At 43.0% G+C, this 23,215-nt stretch overlaps 2 protein-coding genes across 12 annotated transcripts in view; one reads left to right on the top strand and one right to left on the bottom strand.

Moving 5' to 3' along the window:
- Positions 1-23,215, top strand: part of LOC147363332 (uncharacterized) — a 791,043-nt gene that overhangs the window by 228,039 nt on the left and 539,789 nt on the right. The window lies entirely within an intron of this gene.
- The window catches only part of FSHR (follicle stimulating hormone receptor), a 223,008-nt gene that overhangs the window by 185,814 nt on the left and 13,979 nt on the right, over positions 1-23,215 (bottom strand). The window lies entirely within an intron of this gene.

Raw genomic sequence — 23,215 nt, 5'->3', positions numbered from 1 at the left:
AGGAAGTTCATGATTCATGTACTGCTGAAGCCTGGCTTGGAGAATTTTGAGCATTACTCTACTAGCGTGTGAGATGAGTGCAATTGTGTGGTAGTTTGAGCATTCTTTGGCATTGCCTTTCTTTGGGATTGGAATGAAAACTGACCTTTTCCAGTCCTGTGGCCACTGCTGAGTTTTCCACATTTGCTGGCATATTGAGTGGAGCACTTTCACAGCATCATCTTTCAGGATTTGAAATAGCTCAACCAGAATTCCATCTGCTCCACTAGCTTTGTTCGTAGTGATGCTTTCTAAGGCCCACTTGACTTCACATTCCAGGATGTCTGGCTCTAGGTGAGTGATCACACCATCATGATTATCTTGGTCATGAAGATCTTTTTTGTACAGTTCTTCTGTGCATTCTTGCCACCTCTTCTTAATATCTTCTGCTTCTGTTAGGTCCATACCATTTCTGTCCTTTATCGAGCCCATCTTTGCATGAAATGTTCCCTTGGTATCTCTAATTTTCTTGAAAAGATCTCTAGTCTTTCCCATTCTGTTGTCTTCCTCTATTTCTTTGGATTGATCGCTGAAGAAGGCTTTCTTATCTCTCCTTGCTATTCTTTGGAACTCTGCATTCAGATGCTCATATCTTTCCTTTTCTCCTTTGCTTTTGGCTTTTCTTCTTTTCACAGCTATTTGTAGGCTTCAAGACATGGCAGAATTAGCTGAGCTCATTTCCCCAGATCCCAGATCATGGCAACAAAGTACAGTGCTCTTCCAATCAGAAGGATGGTTATGCTGTCATGTTGCTTCACTGCAGACTTGCGTTCCAGCAATCCATCTTTTTTACTTCCCTCTTTGGTTATCAGAGACCCAAAGACCCCATTTGTACAGACAAATAACCCTGGAACCCCAGCATCAGCACATTGCCAGTTACAGCCACCTGCACTGATGGAAGCTTTGCCAAGTCTCACTTCACGGGGCTGAGTGTTATCTGAATGCTAAACATGGTGATTGAGGAGCAATCAGTTCTGCATCCTGGGAGCCTCTGTGGACTCTTACATTCATTGTCAACCAAGACAACGTTCTCTTAATGCATCGTTTTGACATAATGTGTCACAAGCAGACTGCTCTATTTTCCTTTGTTTATAAACCACAGTCTTGCCTTCAGAGAAGTCTTTAGAGGAAAAAAGTGAGTCAACAAGAAGGTTTCCATATTAGCTTGGTGTCCCATGTTTAAACTTTGACTCCAGTACTTACAGCTATGTGACCTTGGGTAAGTGAATTACTATTTCTGAGTCTCGATTGCCATAACTCTAAGCACTAAGGAATAAGGAGCTTCAGCAGAACTCAAAAGAGACAGTATTTGTGAAGATATCTCAGAAAGGGTAATAAGTATTATAGTAGCAATAATCACAATATTATAATATTGAGGAAGTAAGAAGTTGGGGTGATGTTTCACTCTGCCTTGGAGAGGTTGAGATACCCTGAATTCCAGTGAAAGCAGAAATTTTATGGGGAAGGAAGTGTTAAAAATATACTAGGCTCAGAGCTGAATGTTGTTACAGTGATCAAACATGCCTTTGGTTGTCATAAAACAATATCACAGGAAGGAATAAGGATTCCTTGAAAGATATTCAGAAAAAGTATTTTTACCCTATGCTAAAAGACAAAGGACTAAAATTTGATTTAAGTCATTTGGATGAAAAGTTTGTTTGGCCTCCTTCCTGCTCTTAAAGGATGATCTAGTGGAAGCCTGGTTCTAGGGGGCAGGAGGTAGACAGAAAGCAGCTGACTCCCTCCAACCCCAAAGTGGTGAGTGGAGAACACCTGGCTTACAGGGAGAAGGGCAGAGGGATAAAAGACTTGGCCACAGCACAGCCCTTCATGGGGACCAACCAGAACATCTATGCTATGCTATGCTAAGTCACTTCAGTCGTGTCCGACTCTGTGTGACCCCATAGACGGCAGAATGAAAACAGAGAGATCCTTCTAGGTGAATGCACCTCCTTGTGTCTGAATGCACAATACCTGCAGACACGTTTTGAACACCAACTTTTAACCCAGTACCTCAGACATGGCAATCAACCTGTGATATTTATTATTACCTCACACCAAGTTCAAAGAGGTAGATTATCCATTCACTTGACACATATTTACTGACCATCTTCTATGTGCCAGACAGTATTCCAAGTTAGTGGAAAGAGGGAAGAACGGGGTTGACAGTGGTCCCTTTTAAAGTGGACTGTGACATCTAGAGAAATGCGATGATTATAATTGGAGGAAAGTGCTGGGGTGAATATGAAAATGGGATTGTTGCAGAGAAGATGAGAGGAAAATGATGAGAAGCTCTTCTTGATGAGGGCTCACTTAGGGGAGCAGCTGGGACTTGAAACTAAGAGGCCACATGTATTCCAGTAGGACACACAGCTGGAGACACAGTCCCCTTCCATCATGCTGTAATATATCATGAAAAGGGTAACAAGACCATGCTCTCAGGATCTCCTGCCCTGGTTGCATCATTAGTAAGAGTTGGCTTTTAGCACCAAGGTTTCTGCACTCACTCTGCTGATGAATAGAAAGCCTAGTCCGTGTCAGGCATGGTGTTGAGCTCAGGGATTGAGGCAGTGAATAAAGTACAGTTGTTGCTCTTAAGAACCCAATCTAGAGGTCAGAGAGAAGAGTGATTGGGCGTGATGAGCACAATCACACAGATTCAGGACTGGCAGCTCAAGGAGCCTGTGGAGTCTTGAAGACTTCTGAGAAGAGGTGACTGTGCCACATCCTGTAGGTGTTAAAATTACCTATCTGTTTATCTATTTTAATAGGGTTCCCCCTCTATTTTGTTAGGGGGAACATTTCGTACCAAGATGTGCAAAGAAGAGAAAAGTTGGCATTTCCCAGGAATTGTAGAAAAATTATCACGAGGAAGGCAGAAGAGTGAGGAATGTACAAAACCTGAGTCTTTATGTGAGCCAAAGTCAAGTCAGGAAGGCTCTTGCTAGGCCACATTGGGGAACTTAGGGAATTCCAGGAGCTCTGAGAGGGTTTCTGCAGGGGTGTGAGATGATCAGACTTGAGTTTTGGACACCCCTCTGCTGCTCTGTGGTGATAGTGGGAGGATGAGAGTGAGGCAAGATGCCATGATGAGTTTGCAGGCTCCAGCAAATACGGGGCCTGGAAGAAGCCCTGTGAGTTTAAGGGCAGGGCTTTAGCATCAGACAGATCAGAGGCTCAGCCTTTGCTGTGCTCCTCATATTCCACGTGTCCTCTGAACTTCAGTTTTTCTCTCAGTAAAATGAGGATAAAAATAGTGCTTCCTAACAAGGATGTTGTGAAGATTAAATGAGATAATGTGAATGCACATAACATTCTTAGCACAGTACCTAATGCTTCGTTAAGTACTTGATAAACGGTAGTTGAAAAAGCAAGCTGGAGTTTTTCATAACCTCCAATTATGTCATTAATAGCTTTTTATGTGCCCACATTTTGCTACCATACTTCTTAGAGTAATGTTCTTAAAAATTCCTGCCTCCTTCCCCAAAACCTGCTTTGTTGACTTCAATTAGAATCTAAAAAGCGAACAAAGGAACAGTCACCTTGCCCTGTAATATTTTTGTCAGACTGATAAAGGTGGAAGCATTTTCAGCTGGCCATAAGAGTAAGGAAAACACAGGGGAAAGGAGAGCTTGCAGAGGGATACTTGAGTCATTCCATTTATGTCTCCTGCTGTGTTAACATGGCGCTGGTCCTTTGTGAACACTCGATTGGTGTCAGCTAGGATTGTTATGGAAAAAGTGGCAGATTTTATTTTTTTGAACTCCAAAATCAGTGCAGATGGTGACTGCAGCCATGAAATTAAAAGATGCTTGCTCCTTCAAAGAAAAGCTATGAGAGACCTAAACAGCATATTAAAAAGCACAGACATTGCTTTGCTGACAAAGGTCTATATAGTCAAATTTGTGGTTCTTCTAATAGTCCTATATGGATGTGAGAATTGGACCATAAAGAAGGTTGGGTGCCAAGAATTGATGCCTTTGAATTGTGGTGCTGGAAAACTCTTGAGAGTCCCTTGAACAACAAGGAGATCAAACCAGTCAGTCTGAAAGGAAATCAGCCCTGAATATTCACTGGATGCTGAAGCTCCAATACTGTGGCCACCTGATCCAAAGAGCTAATTCATTGGAAAAGACCCTAATGTTGGGATAGATTGAAGGAAGAAGAAGGGGGAGAAAGAGGATGAGATGGTTGGATGGCATCATTGACTTAATGGACATGAGTTTGAGCAAGCTCCAGAAGATGGTGAAATACAGGGAAGCCTGGTGTGCTGCAGTCCATGGGGTCACAAGGAGTCAGACAAGACTTAGTGACTGAACAACAAGGATTGTTATCTTTGACTTGGTCAGAGTTTGGAGGCTGCTTACCCCAAATCAGGCCAAGAAAAAAGTTCACAAGAGAAATCTACTTCTGTTTTAGATTAAAAATCACTGAGGGCAACCCTGGAATATGGAGTGTCCATGTTTATACGTACTCTTCCAGGCTACCAGCTTGCTTTTTCCAAATCAGAGGGACCTCTTTCCTCACCACACACACCATTTTGTATCTCTGGTATGTCCTTGGTGTCATTGAAGGAACTTCTATATTGAATGGGACATACCAGCCAACACCTTTCATTTGATTTGGCTTTTTCTGGCTCTGCTGAGTATCTGCTTAATGATAGTTCATGGACAACAAAGTAAAAGCAAAGAAAAATTGGTTTAAATGTGGATAATCATTTAGTTTTCCCTTCTCTGAAATTCAGTCTGATTCATACAAAGTAGCAGCTGCTCCTGTTTATCTATGCTAAAGACTAAAAGAGTAGAGTTTTACTCCAGATAACTGGGGCATCCTTATTGGAAACACTGGGCAATGAGACCAACAGGAAGGAAAAAGGTTCAGTGATATTAAGAACTTGATAAATGTGTACCAATGCGTTGGATTGAGTACAGTGCCAAGGAGAAGTAGTTCAACCTCTTCACCACAGCCCTCTTTCTGGTCTTCTAATTCCTTTGTACATGTGCCCCTATCACCACCTTCACTGTTTATTTTGCTTGACCATTCTTGGAAGTGAATGATTTCATCCTCACTTTTTCACTTGATCTCACGTTATTTTATTTATGACTCCCATGGGCTCCATTGTGTATCATAGCAGTGCTCACCCATTATAGCAAAGAGATAGAAAACCCAATGCAAAGGAGAGGTATGGAATTGTTTTAGGAACCTATTAAGTGGTCCTGTAAATTATTCATTTAGCAAATATTGCTGGGCCCTGGATGAAGAACTAGGGTGACATATGGATGTATGGGATCCAGGTGATTTTGGTATTTAAGGATTTAGAAGTGTTTGAGCTTAGTGATGGGTAGATATGGCCAGTAGCTTTGGAGCATCTCTTTAATTTTTTTTAATTTAAATTTATTTATTTTAATTGGAGGCTAATTACTTTACAATATTGTATTGGTTTTGCCATACATCAACGTGAATCCACCACGGGTGTACACTTCTCTATGACCCACCTCCCAGAATATTGGAAATAAAAGCAAAAATAAACAAATGGGACCTAATTAAAATTAAAAGCTTCTGCACAACAAAAGAAACTATAAGCAAGGTGAAAAGACAGCCTTCAGAATGGGAGAAAATAATAGCAAATGAAGCAACTGACAAATAACTAATCTCAAAAATATACAAGCAACTCCCGCAGCTCAATTCCAGAAAAATAAACGACCCAATCAAAAAATGGGCCAAAGAACTAAATAGACATTTCTCCAAAGAAGACATACAAATGGCTAACAAACACATGAAAAGACGCTCAACATCACTCATTATCAGAGAAATGCAAATCAAAACCACAATGAGGTACCATTTCATACCAGTCAGAATGGAGCATCTCTTTTAAATTGTTGATTTGATGGATGGTTGAGTGGGGACAGGATGCCTCCGGAAACAATTTGTATGTGGAGTACTTGAAAGCAGTCAGTTCAAGGAAGGATTAGGAAGATCTTTAACCTCTCCCAAGGCTGTGGATGGTGATGAACACCCTGCAGGGAGGGGCTCCAGGCAGAAGTCGAGGGACTTGTTTCCACAGAAGGAGTGAGGAGTGCAGGGGAAGTGGAGGAGTTGGGGGAGATGAAGGTGGGCTTGGGATGTGTCAAGGACAGCAGCCAATGCAGGAGGTTTTGGTTCATGACTTGCTGAGTGGGACCTAGAAAGGTAAGAATTCTCTCTTCTCAGTCCAACTAATGAGCTACTGCCTGTGAGATGGTGGATCCTCACCCCTGGTCTCTCATGGTGGCAGCATTGGGACTGGAGAGGCATCTTAGGGAGTGGCTTCATAGGCAGTAGACATTGGCAAGTTGGTTGGAACCAGAGGACCGTGTCTGACCGCATGTGATCTACCCTCAGAAATTGCCAGTGTAACTCAGGGACCCTTTGCAGGTGAAGTAAAAGCTGACTTTATAAAGGAAGTGAGGGGGTTGGGCAAGAAATAAGATACTTTATAATTTACCATTACTACTACACTATGATTTGTTTCTACTATGCTGGTAGAATTTGAGGAAGTTTAGGTTAAATATATTAAATAATGTTCCATAGGCAAATATTGTGGTAGTTTGGTCAAACATTCAGATAAGAAGCATTCTCTGATTTGGGGTTTTTGTTTGTTTTTATCATTTCTGTCACCTTCTTTTTTCTGGTAAGTTTCATGTTATAAACCTAAATTGTTTCCTTAATTTCCCTTTCTCACCCATCGCTTCTAACCTAACTCACACCAGCACAGTTTCCTCACTTTTCACATTGACACATTTAAAATCACTGGGTTGGTTTGTTTTATTTGACCAAACCTGATGGCACTGAATTTCTTCCCAGATCCTTGTGCAAATATTATGGAGACTTTAATAGTAGATCATCACTGAAATCCCAGGTAGCACACATGGCCCTTAAACACTCTCCCTTTGCAGCTGTTATAATCGTAAGAGACGATGTTCAACATAAAATAAGTGGATATAAGTAAAAAGTCAGCAAAGAGCCCAGCCTCAGGGTTTGTGACCCCTATCACACTTGGAGCTGTGGGAGGCAGCATGTTGTGTAACCACTCTAAGCCTCAGTTTCCCGATCTGCAAACTGGGGCTAACACTTTCTATGTCATAGGGCTACTGTGAGGGTTAAACGAGAGTATGTAATCATAGCACCCAGCTGAGGCAACACATACAGAGGTTCACGGAAGGAGGAATCCCTTACAGTGCTGTGCTCAAGGTATGAAATTCCATCTTCTAGGTCAGGATGATAGTGGAATCCACTGTGAATCAACACTGGGAGGAAATGCACTGTGGCCCTCTAAAGATAATACTAGAGAATTCTGGTTTGTGTCCTTGGACACAGTGGCCTTTTGCAGTTACTTGACACTTCAGTATAAGTCAGCAGGGAATGCCACACTTTGAAATATACAGATGCTGTAACATTAGGTTCTTGAAAGAGCTAGGGAACTTGGTGGGGTTAAGGGGCTACAGTTCATGGGGTCACAAAGAATCAGACACAAGTGAGTGACTAACACTTCCTTTCACTTTACTTATAAGTAGCACTCAATAGAATTCTAGCAATCTCTAGAATCAAGGGGTCTGTGCTATAGTTGAAATAGTATGAGGCAGACACACTTTCTGAGGTTAAATTCTGGCTCAGTGATGCACTAGTCACACCATGGACAAATTTTACAGGCTTCCTAGGCCTTGATCTCTTCTGTACCAAGAGGCCAGCTGTCTTACAAGGTTGTTTTGTAAGCTTAATCACTCTTGCTAACTTGTATAATAGGTGCTGGGTAAATCTTGGTTTCTTTTCCATTGTTTTTTTGTCTTTTAAGTTCTACACTGTTATATTCAGTATGCTGCTGCTGCTGCGTCACTTCAGTTGTGTCCGACTCTGTGAGACCCCATAGACGGCAGCCCACCAGGCTCCCCCGTCCCTGGGATTCTCCAGGCAAGAACACTGGAGTGGGTTGCCATTTCCTTCTCCAATGCATGAAAAAGAAAAGTGAAAGTGAAGTAGCTCAGTCATGTCCGACTCTTAGCGACCCCATGGACTGAGCCTACCAGACTCCTCCATCCATGGGACTTTCCAGGCAAGAGTACTGGAGTGGGGTGCCATTGCCTTCTCCATATATTCAGTATACATTAACTGAAAACTAGAATATGAGAGTAAAATGCATTGTAATGTTCCAGGAAAGACATTGGTAAGTTTGAGCTTTCCTTCTTTGCTTAATAAATTAACAGGAATTAGAAATTCTTTTGAGACTTCTAGACAGAAAATAATAATGAACCAAATTATTCTCCTTTGTTTGCATGGCCATCCTTTGAAGGAAGAATTGTTAAAATATTTAACAAGCTGCTTTGGTGGAGTTCTTGTGTGTTGTGGTATATGGGTGGTACTATTTACTGAGTGGCAACTGTGACAAACACTGGACTGAGTAACTTATATAAATACTTTTGACCTTCACAACAACCTTGAATTCAGATTCTGTTTTTGTTTTTAAGTGTATATGCTGTATGTGCTAAGTTACTTCAGTCACGTCCGACTCTTTGCAACCCTACGGACTATATAGCCTGCATTGCTCCTCTGTTCATGGGATTCCCTGGGCAAGAATACCTGAGTGGGCTGCTGTGCCCCTCTCCAGGAGAATCTTCCAGACCCAGTGATCAAATCTGCGTCTCTCATGTCTCCTGCGTTGGCAGGTGGGTTCTTTACCATTAGCGCCACCAGAGCTTACCTGGTAGCTCAGATGGTAAATAATCTGCCTGCAATGTCGGAGACCTGGATTTGATCCCTGGGTTATGAAGATCCCCTGGAGGAGGGCATGGCAACTCACTTCATTATTCTTGCCTGGAGGATCTCCATGGACAGAGGATCCTGACAGGCCACAGTCCATGACGTCACAAAGAGTTGGACACAACTGAGCGACTAAGCACAGCACAGCAGCCACCTGGGAAGCCCCTTTAAATTGTGTACTTTTGAGCAAGTCAGTATACCTCTCTGACCCTCCATTCCCTCATCAGTACAGAATAATAGCCTCTATGTTACTGCTATGATCTGAATGTTTGTGACCCCCTAAATCAGCATGCTAAAATTCTAATACCCAAAGTGATGGTGTTAGGAGGTTGGGGCCTTTGTAAGATGATTAGGTTATGAGGCTGGAGCCCTCATGAATGGGATCAATGCCCTTATAAAAGAGACCTCAGAAAACCCCTCACTCCTGCTACCTGAGGATGCAGTGAGAAGCTGCTATGAACCAAAAAGTAGGTTCCCATCAGATACTGAATCTGCCAGCACCTTGATCTTGAACTTTCTAGCTTCCAACACTGTGAGACATAAATCTCTGCTGTTTGTAAGTCAGTGAATCTATGGTATTTTGTTACAGCAGCCTAAATGGACTAAACTGCTTGCACATTGTGAGAATCAAATGAGATAATGCCTGTCTAAGTGCTTTTGTAAACTGTCAAGTACTCTATAAATGTTAGCTATAGTTATGAATTAAAAGAACCATTGGGAACAGAAATCTGGGCTATTTTGATGTCTAAAAGCCTGTAGCCCTGCTCATCACTATAGTTGAGAGCAGTACAGGAAGGGGCTAATCTTTGGGGATGGTTTCTCCTCTATTCTAGATATTCGGTGAAGGCTTTTGCACACAAGTGACTGGAGTCCTGGGCATCAGTGGTAGCCTCTTCTCTAACTTCCTTTGCCTTCAATTCTGAGAGCCTCAGTGCATATGAAAAATGTAGTTCAGGGCGGAGCGACACGCATAGCAATCTAAACTCCAACATCACAGTCCATCACAGGAAGACGGAGGACCACCACATCAGAATACCCAAGTGTTTCATTTTTAATAACAAACGTCTTTTTTTTCCCTTAAGGAAAATGTCCACAAGATAACATCTCTTCTCTGCCTCACTGTTTCATGATGTGTGTGTATGTTCAGGACAAAAAAGGAGCCCGCTTTCTCTTGAATGGGATGCTTATCCAGTTATTTATTTGAGAAAATTGTCATCCAAAGCACTTCAATAAAATCGCCTTTTGTATTTCCCTCCCTGGTGCCTGCTCTGCCAGGCGGCATGCATGCCACTTCAGATGGCTCCTAACTAAAGCATCAGCACCCTTGCTGCAGCTTGTTTTCTTTCATCCATTTCTTGGTGCTTTCAAAACCCTGGCATTGATGGTATGAGAGGTGAACTTTTCCCTTTCTCAGCTTTGGGATAAAATATGCTTTGCCTAAAGCATGCTCTGAGCATTTTCCTTTGTACCTTCATGATGGAAAGAAAGAGCTAGAAACAGACTGACAGACCCACATGGGCATGTTCTTGGCTGGCCCAGGAATAAGCTGGTGGCTTTCTGATGCTGCTGACAGAACTGTCATCCTCCTAACGCAGGATCGGGGATGGGCCTGGCTTTCTCTCAGGATGGGGCCACCGAGTGACTGCAAGCTTGTGAAACAGTGAGCTGGCTTCCACGGTTACGACAGTCGGGTTTGTCTTTGCTTCTTGCTCTCAACCTTCATTACTCCAAAGCCTGATTGCTTCTTCCTTGGAAAATTCTCTTGGATACACCCTTTCTTATCCATTGGGCTGGAGCCAAGTGTACAACTGGATGTGGCAGGTAGGTCCGAGAATTTCTTGGTTGACACAAGGGCTACCTACTCTGTCTTGATCTCCTACTCCAGAGCCTTCTCCTCCCAAACGTGTACCATTTTGGGTGCTACAGGAAAAGCAACTAAAAGATTCATCCAAGCACTTCTTTGTTGCTGGGATGGACAAATATTTTCCCACCAGTTTCTGGTGGTCCCTGAGTGTCCTACCCCCTTATTGGGAAGAGAGAGACTCACTAAACTGGGGACTACCCTTGTGATGGGAAGTTTTTCAGCCCCTAGAGCTCCACAGCTCCTGGTTACTACTGAAGAACCCGTTACACCTTCAATAGAGAGGGACCAAAACCTATGGGAAGACAAAATTAACCCCCAGGTGTGGGAGCAGGGGATTCCTGGACGAGCCCACCAAGCTGAACCGGTCATCATTGTCCTCTGAGATCCCACTAGATTTCCTAATCGGAAACAATATGCTCTCAAAAGAGAGGCTCGGGAGGGACTACAGCCTTTAATAAATAAATTCCCTGCTTGTGGGCTATTGGTCCCTACCAGTTCGCCATGTAACACCCCAATCCTCTCAGTAAAGAAAAAAGACGGAACCTGGTGAATGGTTCAAGATCTCCGGATTATAAATGAAGCTGTAGTCCCCCTACATCCCACAGTACCCAATCCCTATGTAATCTTGGGAGAAATCCCACCCAGTGCCAAATGGTTTACAGTCTTGGATCTCAAAGATGCATTTTTTTTGCATACCACTGGCTAAAGAATCCCAATAACTTTTTGCCTTTGAGTGGGAGGCCCCAGGAGAAAAACACCAACAGATGACTTGGACAGTATTACCTCAGGGGTTCAGAGATAGCCCCCACCTGTTTGGACAGGCCCTTGGCTGGGATCTCCTAGATCTGGACCTGGGACCTAATGGGAAAATATTACAATACGTAGATGACCTACTAATCTGCTCTCCAGATGAAAAAAGTGCCAAACAACATGCAATTCAGGTTCTAAACTTCTTGGCAGAAAGGGGATATAAAGTCTCCCGTGCTAAGGCACAGATGGTCGAGACAAAGATCACTTACCTGGGAGTTCAGATTACACACGGGTCCAGGAGGCTGTCCTCTGATTGCGTACAAGGAATCCTCCAGCTGCCCTCCTCCATGACTTGAAAACAATTGCGAGCTTTCCTGGGGCTAACTGGTTATTGTAGAATCTGGATACCCAACTATGGTCTAATTGCCCAGCCCTTATATGAAAGCTTAAAGGGATGAGATGATTCAATCCCACTGATGTGGGGAACTCCTCAAAAGGAGGCAGAGGCTACACTAAAACAGGCCTTAACTCAGGCACCTGCCTTGAGATTGCCAGACCCAGAAAAAGCATTCCAACTTTATGTCCATGAAAGAGAGGGAATAGCCTTGGGAGTGTTAACTCAAAGGTTGGGATCTGAGCCCCAGCCTGTAGCTTACTTATCCAAGAGGCTCGATCCAACTTCCCGAGGTTGGCCCCCCTGCCTTCGAAATCTTGTGGCTATTGCAATCATGATAGAAGATGCTTTAAAACTCTCCTTTGGGGGCAAACTAACTATTTTTACCAGCTACCAAGTAAAACAACTCCTAAATGGGAGAGGCCATTTATGGATGTCTGATCAAAGAATCCTCAGATATCAAGTAATGCTGATGGAAAATCCAGGCCTCACTATATCCCCTTGTGAGGTTCTTAACCCAGCCATCCTCCTCCCTACCCCCGAGGGCTCTCTCCCCTTTCACTCCTGTCTAGAAACCTTGGACCACTGGACAACACCCCGAGAGGGATTGTCAGAAGATCCTCTGACCAATCCTGAGGAAATCTGGTACACTGATGGAAGCAGCTTTGTCTTGGATGGAAAAAGAAGAGCAGGTATGCAGTAGTCTCCAATTTTGAGACCATAGAGGCTAAGCCTCTGCCACCAGGTACTTCAGCCCAATTAGCTGAGCTCATAGCCCTGACCCGAGCTTTAGAGCTGGGAAAAGGAAAAAGAATAGCCATTTACACTGACTCCAGGTATGCCTTTCTGGTGCTACATGCACATGTGTCTATTTGGAAAGAAAGGGGCCACTTGAACACCCGAGGGTCCCCAATCAAATATGGTGATCAGATTCTTTGACTCTTGGAGGCAGTCCATCTGCCCACTGAGGTTTCAGTCTCCCATTGTAAAGGACACCAAAAAGGGAACACGGAAGTGGCACGAGGGAACCAAGCAGCTGATCAGGCAGCTAGGAGAGCAGCATTACAGAACCATGACCTAATAGGGATTGCCACCTTAGTTCTACAGACTAATTTGCCAGGAACTCCTTCATATACTGAAGGTGAGATTCTTAAAGCTAAGAGCGAGGGCTTTCAAGATCATATGGGGTGGTTCCAAAAGGAGGCACTCCTTTTTCTGCCTGGAAGCCTCCAATGGAAGTTGGTTAACTCCTTACATGCCACCACTCATTTAGGGGAAAAGGCCCTCCACAGATTACTAGAAAGGTCCTTCACAGGAACAGGCCTCCAAACAACTATAAGACAGGTGGTCTCCTCTTGTCCCACTTGCCAATTAAACAACCCCCAAGGAGCTTGAAGACCCCAGCTGGCCCAGCCCATCCAACGACGTGGGGCCAGAGGACTGGCAGGTGGACTTCACCCAGATGCCAGTTTCTCAAGCGTATAAATACCTATTAGTTATGATAGATACATTCACAGGATGGATTGAAGGCTTTCCCACCTGGACTGAGAAGGCTGAGGAGGTGGTTAAAAAAAACTGCTCCATGAAATCATTCCAAGAGTTGGTCTGCCCAGGTCATTACAAAGTGACAATGGGACATCATTTACTTCTAAGGTCACCCAAGGAGTCTCGAAAACATTGGGCATTACTTATTATCTCCATTGTGCCTGGAGGCCTCAATCTTCAGGAAAAGTAGAAAGAGCCAATCAATTCTTAAAATCAGCGATAAAAACGATAACCCAGGAGACCTCCCTGGGATGGAAGGAGGCTTTACCAATAGCTCTCCTCTGCACCTGCATTGCCCCTAAGGAACAGGTTGGTCTTAGTCCTTATGAGATGCTATATGGGAGACCTTTTGTTTAAATGACCTCTTCCTAGATCCAGAGGTTCAGACCCTCCAGTCTTATACCATGGCCATTGGGCAATTCCAACAGGATATACGCTTGTGGGGTATGAACCAGGACCCAAAAGATTCTAAAGAGTCACCACTATATGCTCCAGGAACTCAAGTCCTAATTAAAGTCTGGAAAGATGGGTCCCCAAAGGCTCAACTCCAGCCCACATGGAAGGGCCCCTACCCTGTAATACTTTCTACCCCCACAGCAGTCATGGTACCAGGACATGACTCCTGGATTCACTACTCACGAGTCAAGCCATGGAAGAAAACAGAAGAGGACACTCAATACACCTGTGAGCCCTTGGGAGATCTCAGATACCTATTCAGAACTACCAATGAGTGTCATTCTAATGAACACCCCCAAAATCTGGTTTCTAGGGATAAGATTTCTCAGGATAGCTCTAAGGAGCCAGCACAGCTTGACAGAGACTGTACTCCAAAACAGACAGGAGATAGATCTTCTGATCCCTGAACAAGGAGGGACTTGAGCCATCCTGGCCATGTGAATTTAAAACTGACCAATGTCCCTACTAGTCCTTGTTATGCTATATTGATGATGCCTATGATTATTCCATGTACTGTCAATTGTCTAACCTGTTTTGTCTCTGCCCAGGTCAACTAGCTACAACATGCAGTGCCAGTTCAACAAAGATATAAAACTACAGCTGGCCACGGAAAATATCACACACCCTTGGAAACTGCTATAAGGACTCAGGATTGAGACTAGCAAGAGGGGGAGGCCCAATACCCCTCGCCACCCCAGTTCAGCAGGAAGTAGCCAGAAAGACCTCGACACCCCTATTCCCAAAGAATTGGGCCTCCTATCTCTTGAGGGGGGAATGTTAGGTAGGTAGAATAGGGAAAAGGAGTCCAAAATGGCGGTGGCTAAAAGACAAGGAAGGTCCGAGGACCAGAGTGAAGACTTCAGGCAGAACAAACAGAACAAACAGCACTCCTGGCTAAGCCCAATTTGCATAGGGCAGGCCCAGGTGGAGGAAAAAACATATAAAAGGAGGGTGGGAAGATTTGAGAGAATGACATTGAAACATGTAAAATATCATGTAAGGAACGAGTTGCCAGTCCAGGTTCGATGCACGATACTGGATGCTTGGGGCTAGTGCACTGGGACGACCCAGAGGGATGGTATGAGGAGGGAGGAGGGTTCAGGATGGGGAACACATGTATACCTGTGGCGGATTCATTTTGATATTTGGCAAAACTAATACAATTATGTAAAGTTTAAAAATAAAATAAAATTAAAAAAAAAAAAAGGAGGAGCCAAAGTGCTTTCTCTCGGACTCTATCTCCCGCGTGCATGCGTGCGCTCTCTCTTTCTCTCTCTCTCTTTCTCCCTCCCCACGCACTCTTCCACTCGCTTCTCTTCGAGTCTTGGATTCTCCTGCTATCTTCTAAATAAAATGGAGCTGTAACACTGATTTGCCTGAGCTGTAACATGGTTTGTCCAAGACCCGAGAGCTGTGATGCGCCGAGGGCTTTAATGTCCGTTGCTCCAAATCTTTGTTGTGACGAGACAAAGAACTGAGGAACATACACTTGCGTGACACTTTCAAACCAAAGCTTCAAAAGCATGACTTCACACTCCTGCTCCCAGGACTACAACAGCTTTCTGTTGCCTGTTCAACTAAACTGATGATCCTCTGGCTCACTTTCAAAGTCCCTCCTGGAGAAGAGGTCTCACTTCTGCTGAAGATCAAGGTCCAAAATCTTGGGTTCCATTCTTGGTTTTTCCAGATTCTGGCTCCGAGTCTTTGGGAAGGTGGCCTCACACCTCTGGAATCTCACCTTTGATATTTATAACATGAAGGAGGTAGACAAAGCTGGTGGTCTAGAGGAAATTGCAGAGTCCAGAAAATCTCCTCTGTGTGTCAGACAGGGATGGTACAAGAACATCTTCTGAAATCTTTGCAAGAAATGGAGTAGGTATTCGTACCACTCCTAATGGAATTTGTCTACACTGGAAACCGGAAAGATGGACTGGTGGAAGGGAAAGGACAATATACTGATATCCACAGACTCTAACGGTGTGGTAACTTTCATTCACAGCTTCTCAAGGCCTGAGACTGAAGCTTTATATGTATTAGATATTCTGCATCGAAGTTCTAATGTGGTAATTGCAGCTTTTACTTGTAAGGAAAAGAATTAAATCTGTCATCTGAAATAACTTCATACACTGCCTATATATTATAATTTTGCCATAAAACCAACACTTACTTAAAAAAAATAAATAAAGGATGTAGTAGCTATGTTGGGGTCTATCTGCCTTTGCTCTAAGAACTGTAGTGTTTCTCCTCATTTCCCCCAGCGCCTCCCTCCCCTCATCTCTCCCTTCTTCCCTTCTTTCCTCCTTTTATCCACATTTTGGTTTGAGATAGAAACATTCAAGACATGAGAAGTTTAAGTGACCTACTTATGAGAGAGTCAGTTCCTAGGCAGGTTGATAGGGAGTCTGGGGTCCCCAAGGAGAGAGGGGTCTGGAATTCTCAAGGAGGAAGAAAGGACAAACTTTTTTCTTTCTCCACATTCCTTAGGATTATATAACAATAATGTATCTTGCCTAAGGACAGTCTCTGGATTAAACCTTCTGTTATCTTAAAATGTAAATCATGGGAGTAGGTCTGATGAGGTCTTTACAACCTCCAGACATTCTTTGGATTCATTGGAGATTATATAGCTTCGTTGTTAACACTAGCAAGCAGGTACTCTTTCTGCCCCCTTTTGATGCCTATGTCAGAAGCTTTCTCTAGCTCCTTTATACTTTAATAAAACTTTATTACACAAAAGCTCTGAGCGATCAAGCCTCGTCTCTGGCCCCGGATTGAATTCTTCTCCTCCGGGGGCCAAGAATCCCGGTATATTCACGTGATTCAACAACAACCTTTCACTTACTTGATTTATATAAATTCGATCTTCTATATTATGTCTGTAAAGTCTCTTTGGAAAGGGCTCATGCCCTCCAAGCAAAGTTCAGATGTCTGGGACCTCCACCCAGACTTGCTTTCTGGGGCAGGGGTCAGAGATGGAGAAGGGGGGGGGGGGGTTGGATAGAAACACTGGGACTTTGGCAAGGGGCCAGAAAAGGGAAGCGTATTGATGATAAAATGAGCAGATGCAGCAGTTTTCTACATGGGAGTGAGGGTCCTCCCTATATCATCACTAAAAAAGAGGGTATTGGGTTTATGTCTGTAGCCAGAGGGAACTTGTTCAGCTATTTTATTGTTGTTTAATTGCTAAGTCATGTCTGACCTGTGACCCCATGGACTGTAGTCCACCAGGCTCCTCTGTCCATAGGATGTCCCAAGGAAGAATACTGCAGGGAATTGCCATTTCCTTAGGAGGCATTTTAAAAAAGCTAATCCTGATGTATAATGTAGTTATTCAGAAGCATTTTTTTTTAAGTATAAGTTTTTAATGTAACATTCTAGGACCAGTGGCCAGGCATGAGTTTAACTTGGGCAGCATCAGAAAACAAGAATGTAGTTTTCGTTAGGGTTATGTCTCTCTCATAATCTTTACTGTGCCTCCCCTCCACCCCTTCACCACCCCAGCCTTCAGCCCAGTTTCTCTGCTTCTTTCCCCAGTCTGAAAAGACGATTCCATTTTTTTCTAGCTGTTCAGGTTTATAACCTGTAGCCATCTTTGACACTGTTTTCCTTCACACCCCATATTTAATTTGTCAGCAATCTTTATTGTCTGTACCTCCAAAATGTGCCCAGAATCTGACTGCTTCCCATCATCTCCACTGTTCACCCTTTCATGTGAATCCTCATCACCTCTCAAACAAATTATTGTAATAGCCTCTCAACCTGTCTTTCAGCTTCTGTCTTGACATCCTTCAGTGTATTCTTAACATTAATTCTGTTAAAGCTTAAATCAGATCACTCCCTCCCCTGGCCTCCTATCTCACACTAAACAGAATCCCATGTCCCTACAAGGGTTTACATGCAAATTCCTTACATGCAAACATCTTTGTGACCCTCTGAATTTACCTATGCCCTCTGCAGTCATCCACTCAGCCACTCTGACTTTGCTGTTCCTTTTACATGCAGATGTGTCCCTGTCTCAGTCCCTCACTTGGCCTCTTCTGGAACCGTCTTCCCCTAGATGTCCATGTGACTCAGTCCCTCACCATCTTTAGTCCTTTACTCAATTGATTGCTTCTCTACAGGGTTTCCTGGCCAGTGTACACACTGCTTCTGATCTTCTAGATCCCTTTCCTACATATCTTATTTTTCATGGTCATTATTAGTCATCTATTGTAGAATATAAGCTCCTTAAGAGCTTATCATTTCTTCTTGTAATCCATTTTGTTCTCTGCTGTATCTCTAGCATATAGAACATTATCTGGTGCATGGGAGGCAATCAGTATTTTTGAGTGAATGAATGAATTGTTGCTCACCAATTTTTCTTTTTTCCTTAGTAAATAACATGCAACTACTTGAGGAATTTTAAGGCTGTCCACCGCCTCAAATTTGCAGGGCTCTTGATTTTAAATATTGGACTTAAAAATGGAAAGCCAGGAATGAACACATGCAAACACACACAGAAATGGCCCTAACTCCCTGGTTGTGCCACTCGCTATAATGATGTGGATGAAATGTCAGTTGCTAACAGACCTAAAGCCTGGGAAACCACAGATGGCTGATGGACTCTGTTGTGTCGTCGTCCTCCTCCTCCTCCCAGGGCAGGGTCTACAGGGCAAGCTGTCAATAAAAAGATACCTGGCCCTTTAGCTTTTTCCTGCTGCCATTTAGTCATGACAGACCTGAAGAAAGAGGCTGGCAGAAAATGCAGGACTTTGACTGCATAGGTGCGATTCCTAGCATCACATGTGACAAAGCTGTCAGGGTCTCTGCACGTGTAGGCTGGGAGGCTGGCTTGATTGTTAAAAAGTTGATTGGCTTAAGTCAGAGTTCGTTCTCAGGCTCAAGTTTTCCTTCTGTTTAGTGGGGAGGGAAGTGACTTCAGGAATCCTCATGTTCAGCTCTGTGACTTTATAAGAGGTAAACTAAGGCCCTGAAATGTTAGATGATTTTCCTAGGTTGAATAATGAGATACTCTTGGGATTAGACCCAGGTTCTTCTCAATGCCGGTCCTGGGATCATCCCATGACACTGTTTGGCCTCCTTGCCCTGTAATACACCTCTCAGGAAGTGGAATGAGAGGGTTTCAGGGATGGCCTATAGGCCTGCCCCACAGGGAGGCATCCACATCTTCTCCCTGCTTCCTGAACTCATGAGAGAGAAAGATTGTCAGCTTCTGTCAAGGTGGCAGAAAAAGGGTGAGTAGCTAAGGGGAGGTTTGGGCAAACTCATGGAAGAGAAGGCTCACGCTTTGAAGAACTCAGATCTTCAGAACTAGAATAGTCAGTAGTTAGAATCATGTGTGTAGCTCTGCTTTGATAGGATGATTTAAACACCTGTTTGTTTAAATACCTATGTGCAGGGTTCAGGGGAGGCACTCAGTCACGCCTCGCTGATGGGAGCAGAAGATTCAGCTGCAGACAGGCCTTTGGGTGCACGCAGGGCAGGGAGACACCTCCAGGTCAGGACTCCTGGTCATTCTGGGAGAATGAGTATGGTGTCCGGCACGGACTAGGGCTGCCATGTCCCAAGACAAATGTTATTTGAACATTTTAAACATTATGGGTCTGTGTTTTTGATTGTAAAGGATAGGTAAATATAAACATGAGATGATGTATTATTAAAAAACCTTTATTTTATGACATTCCTGGGTATTAGAACCCTGAAATACCTACAAGGCTCTGTACAGTGTGACTGGGCAGATCCTATCAGGGTCAGACTTCAGGAAGTTCAGTAATGTGAAATCTGGATGTCTTAAAATGTTTAAGTTTAGGAGATTTTTTTTTTTTTTATAATTGCAAGTCTTTTTATAATTGCAAGTCTTTTTATAATTGCAAGTTTATAATTGCAAGTCTTCAAGAGGGGAAGAATTGTTTCTTTTCTTTTTTTTTTGTTTCTCCTTTTCCTTACACTGCTGTCATTTTCCTTTCTTAAAACCTTTATTTAAGCTGTGTTATAAACTCTTTCTTTCCTGTCCCTGATGTCTTGAAATGGTTAACAGCAGTGTCTTGGGGTCTTTCTTCCTGAGTCCCTATCCTGGTTGTGCCACTTGGGCGAATGACTTAATTGCTTAATGCCTAGTTGCTTTATCTGAAAGTGTGGATAATAGTAGAGCCTGCCCCAAAGGGTTGCTATGAGGACTAAAAAAGATAATGATATAGTGAGACAGTGAGAGCCGTGCCTGACATCCTATATACACATACACATAAGCCTAGTTATTTGTCTTTATTGTTATTATGTCTGGAGTCTCTGCTCTCATTTTTGCTATCTGTCCTTGGAATATCATTTAACCTCTGATCCTCAGCAGCCAGGAGGGCTTGGACTCCCTGATTATTCCAAATAGCTGGCCTTGATCAGCTAGTGAATGGCATACACTGACCTTCCTTCTGCTTTCTTGATAGCTACTCTGTCACTGCAGAGAAGCCCAATTCATTTCAATCCAGTCCAATCCAATTCAATTTAACTCATCAGTTTAACTTAGCGAAAGTCATTCATTTCATTTATTCAGAAATATCTCTTGAGGTCTAAGACATGCTTGATACTTTACAGACCTAAGACAGCTAGAAATGAGGCATGGGAATCCTTGGTTTTGAGAATCTTACAAATATAAAGGCTTCAGTAGCTTCACATCTTTCTAAGTGGAAAGAAAATGACAGACTCCATCCCCTTAGGGGTTTAAAGGAGTTTTCCTTTAAACAATCTTGAGGGGAAGCAACATGGAGTCAGTCACTAGGAAATGCAATTCTAATATCTAAGTGGTTCTAATTATTCCCTCCTCAAGGAGGGCAGTTCCTAAAGGCTGGCAAATCTTCCCTGGAGGCTGCAGTAGACAAGCTATTCAACTTTGGTGGAAACAAGATGTGGCTGCTGCAGGGTTCAGACAACAGCAAAATAAACAAAGCCCCAATTATGATTTGAGGGAGGTAGACCAAGCTTTTCTATTTAGTCAAAAGGAATTGATTTCCCCTGGAGTGTCACTTACACCATAATGATTATTGGAAGGGAGACAGCTTAACAGAGTGATGCAAAAACAAAAGGAGTTGGCTCACGTGTCGGTCAAGTCAGCTGATCTTGACTGCTCGCCTTCAAGGCAGATAGAAAAATACAATAAGAAAACTGAATGTAACAAAAACCCAGGACAGTTTTGGAAATTGTATGCTCTCTAGCAATTTTGTGTGAATTTTTATACAAGCACTGTTTTTTATGAGTTATATAAAATGTTATAAAAATAGAAAAAAAGGAAAAATGCAAGAGATGGGGAGGCAGACTATTTGGAAGATTTTCTTGATAGTTCTTGTTTTATGCTCAGTTATTTATCCCCCTCCCCCCGTTTTTTTGAAAAGCAAAGTGGGTTGGGGACCAACAAACAAAACAGCTAATTTCAGGTTGTTGTTGGTTTTAATCGCTTAGTCGTGTCTGACTCTTCGCAACCCCAAGGACTATAGCCCTCCAGGCTCCTGTGTCCATTCTAGGAAAAGTTATCTAGACCTAATTGGGGTCTATTTGCTTACTGTGTGAAAGAGTCCAATGTTTAAGTTTGTCTGAAGGAATTATTTATTTTAGAAACGTAGTTTTAGATCCAAAGATCGCCTGTGACCTCAGCTTGTCCCTATTCCAGCCAATTGAAACAATTGAATAAAAACTGATTCTATTTGAAAAGACTTCTAATGAGTTAAATAATTTGTATTTCTTAACTGCAAAATAAAACTGGGTCTAATTTGTTCTGCATTAAGTCAAAAGATTTTTAAAACCATTGAATACATTCCACTAAATTTCTCTGAACCATGCCTTGGTCCTTTCTACCCAAATCTCCACTATCTATTAAAACAGAACTTCATTTCTCCCCCTACTAGATTCTGGAATTTGGAGATTTGGAATGGAAATGCTCCAATTCCCCCCACTCTCACCCAAGTGCTGTGCTTGGCACATTTTTGAAAAAGGAAATTGATAATTCAGAAACAATACTATATCCTTCAGGAGAAAAAGCTTTTTCTTTGATTTACTGCTGTTGGATTAGCTCTGCCGATGTTCCTTCTACCTACTAAGAATCTTCCCTCACTGTTGGATATTTAAACCTTTTCTTTATGTCCAGCGCATGTCTGACCTCTTCAAGGAAGTGGCCTTGTTTGTTTATTACAAGCACAGGTACCTCTCCCTTCAAGGAATTTCTACAGTAGTTACATGTTGTCTTGTGTTTCCTGTCCTTATCATGTTATCACATGATCAGTTGAAAAGCCTTGCTCACTTTTTCTATGTCTGTGTGTATGTGTCTACTTGCTTCAGATCCATGAAGAGAGTCTATCTGTCAGGGCTGCAAGGTTGACTCTTATATCCCAGCAAATGGCTGTACACACAGTAAGTGTTCAATAAAGATGTGATGCCAGGAGTAGCAGGTCGTGGGTGATGTACTGCTTTGTTTAGGGTCTCAGTGATTTTTTTGGGGGGAAGATGCTGAACTCAGGATTTTGATATACTTTTGGCTTGTTTGCCATTTGATACAACTGCATGCTCCCTGTTGCTGAAATTACTTCTGTCAAATGGTCAGGACTGTCAATACACAGGGAGAAGGTAATTTTGTCTCTAGCCTGCTCAGGAGAAAAAAAAAAAAATCTGTTTTTCTCTTTTGATCTAACAAACCAAAGCAACTCTGGAAAGCATCCTTTCAATTGTAATTCCATTTCCACCTGTTTTGCTCACCATATCACAATGTTTAATAAACTGTTATGGCTGTCAAGAAGAGCAATTAGTGGCCTTATTTGGTGGATGATAGAACCATTACTATTCACCAGACCAACTTTAGGACATGTGTACTAAATTATTTAAAGCTAATAATGCATGTAAAAGACATTAAAGTTAAAAACGGGATGAAAAACTTCAGGGTGAAAACATCCATTTCCTCCTGGCATGCCCAACTATTCTTTGTTCAAGGGCACACTGAGAACTTCAGAGATGATAGTCCTGGGTACCTCACTGCTTTTCTGCTTTCAGCCACAACCTGCTCCCCGCTTTGCGTTGCTTGATCAAGGACGTAGAGGGGTGGGACTTTCCTGGTGGTCCTGTGGCTAAGTCTCTGTGCTCCCAGTACAGTCTCTAGTCAGGGAACTGGATCCCACATGTCACAACTCAGAAGTTTGCACGCCACAAACGAGATATCCCTTATGCCACAATTAAGACCCAGAGCAGCAAAATATATGTATGTATAGGATCTTAGCTCTGTGACCAGGGATGGAAGCCACACCCCTTTCATTGGACGGCAAAATCTTAACCACTGGGCAAGTCCCTAATACATACATATTAGGGACTGGTCAGGGAGCTAAGATTCTACATGCCTCATGGCC

This window comes from Bos grunniens, chromosome 11 (genome assembly GCF_055505025.1).
Source record: "Bos grunniens cultivar Pamir isolate PY7600 chromosome 11, Bosgru_T2T1.0, whole genome shotgun sequence".
Taxonomy (NCBI): domain Eukaryota; kingdom Metazoa; phylum Chordata; class Mammalia; order Artiodactyla; family Bovidae; genus Bos; species Bos grunniens.
This window is presented reverse-complemented; position numbering and strand designations above follow the sequence as displayed.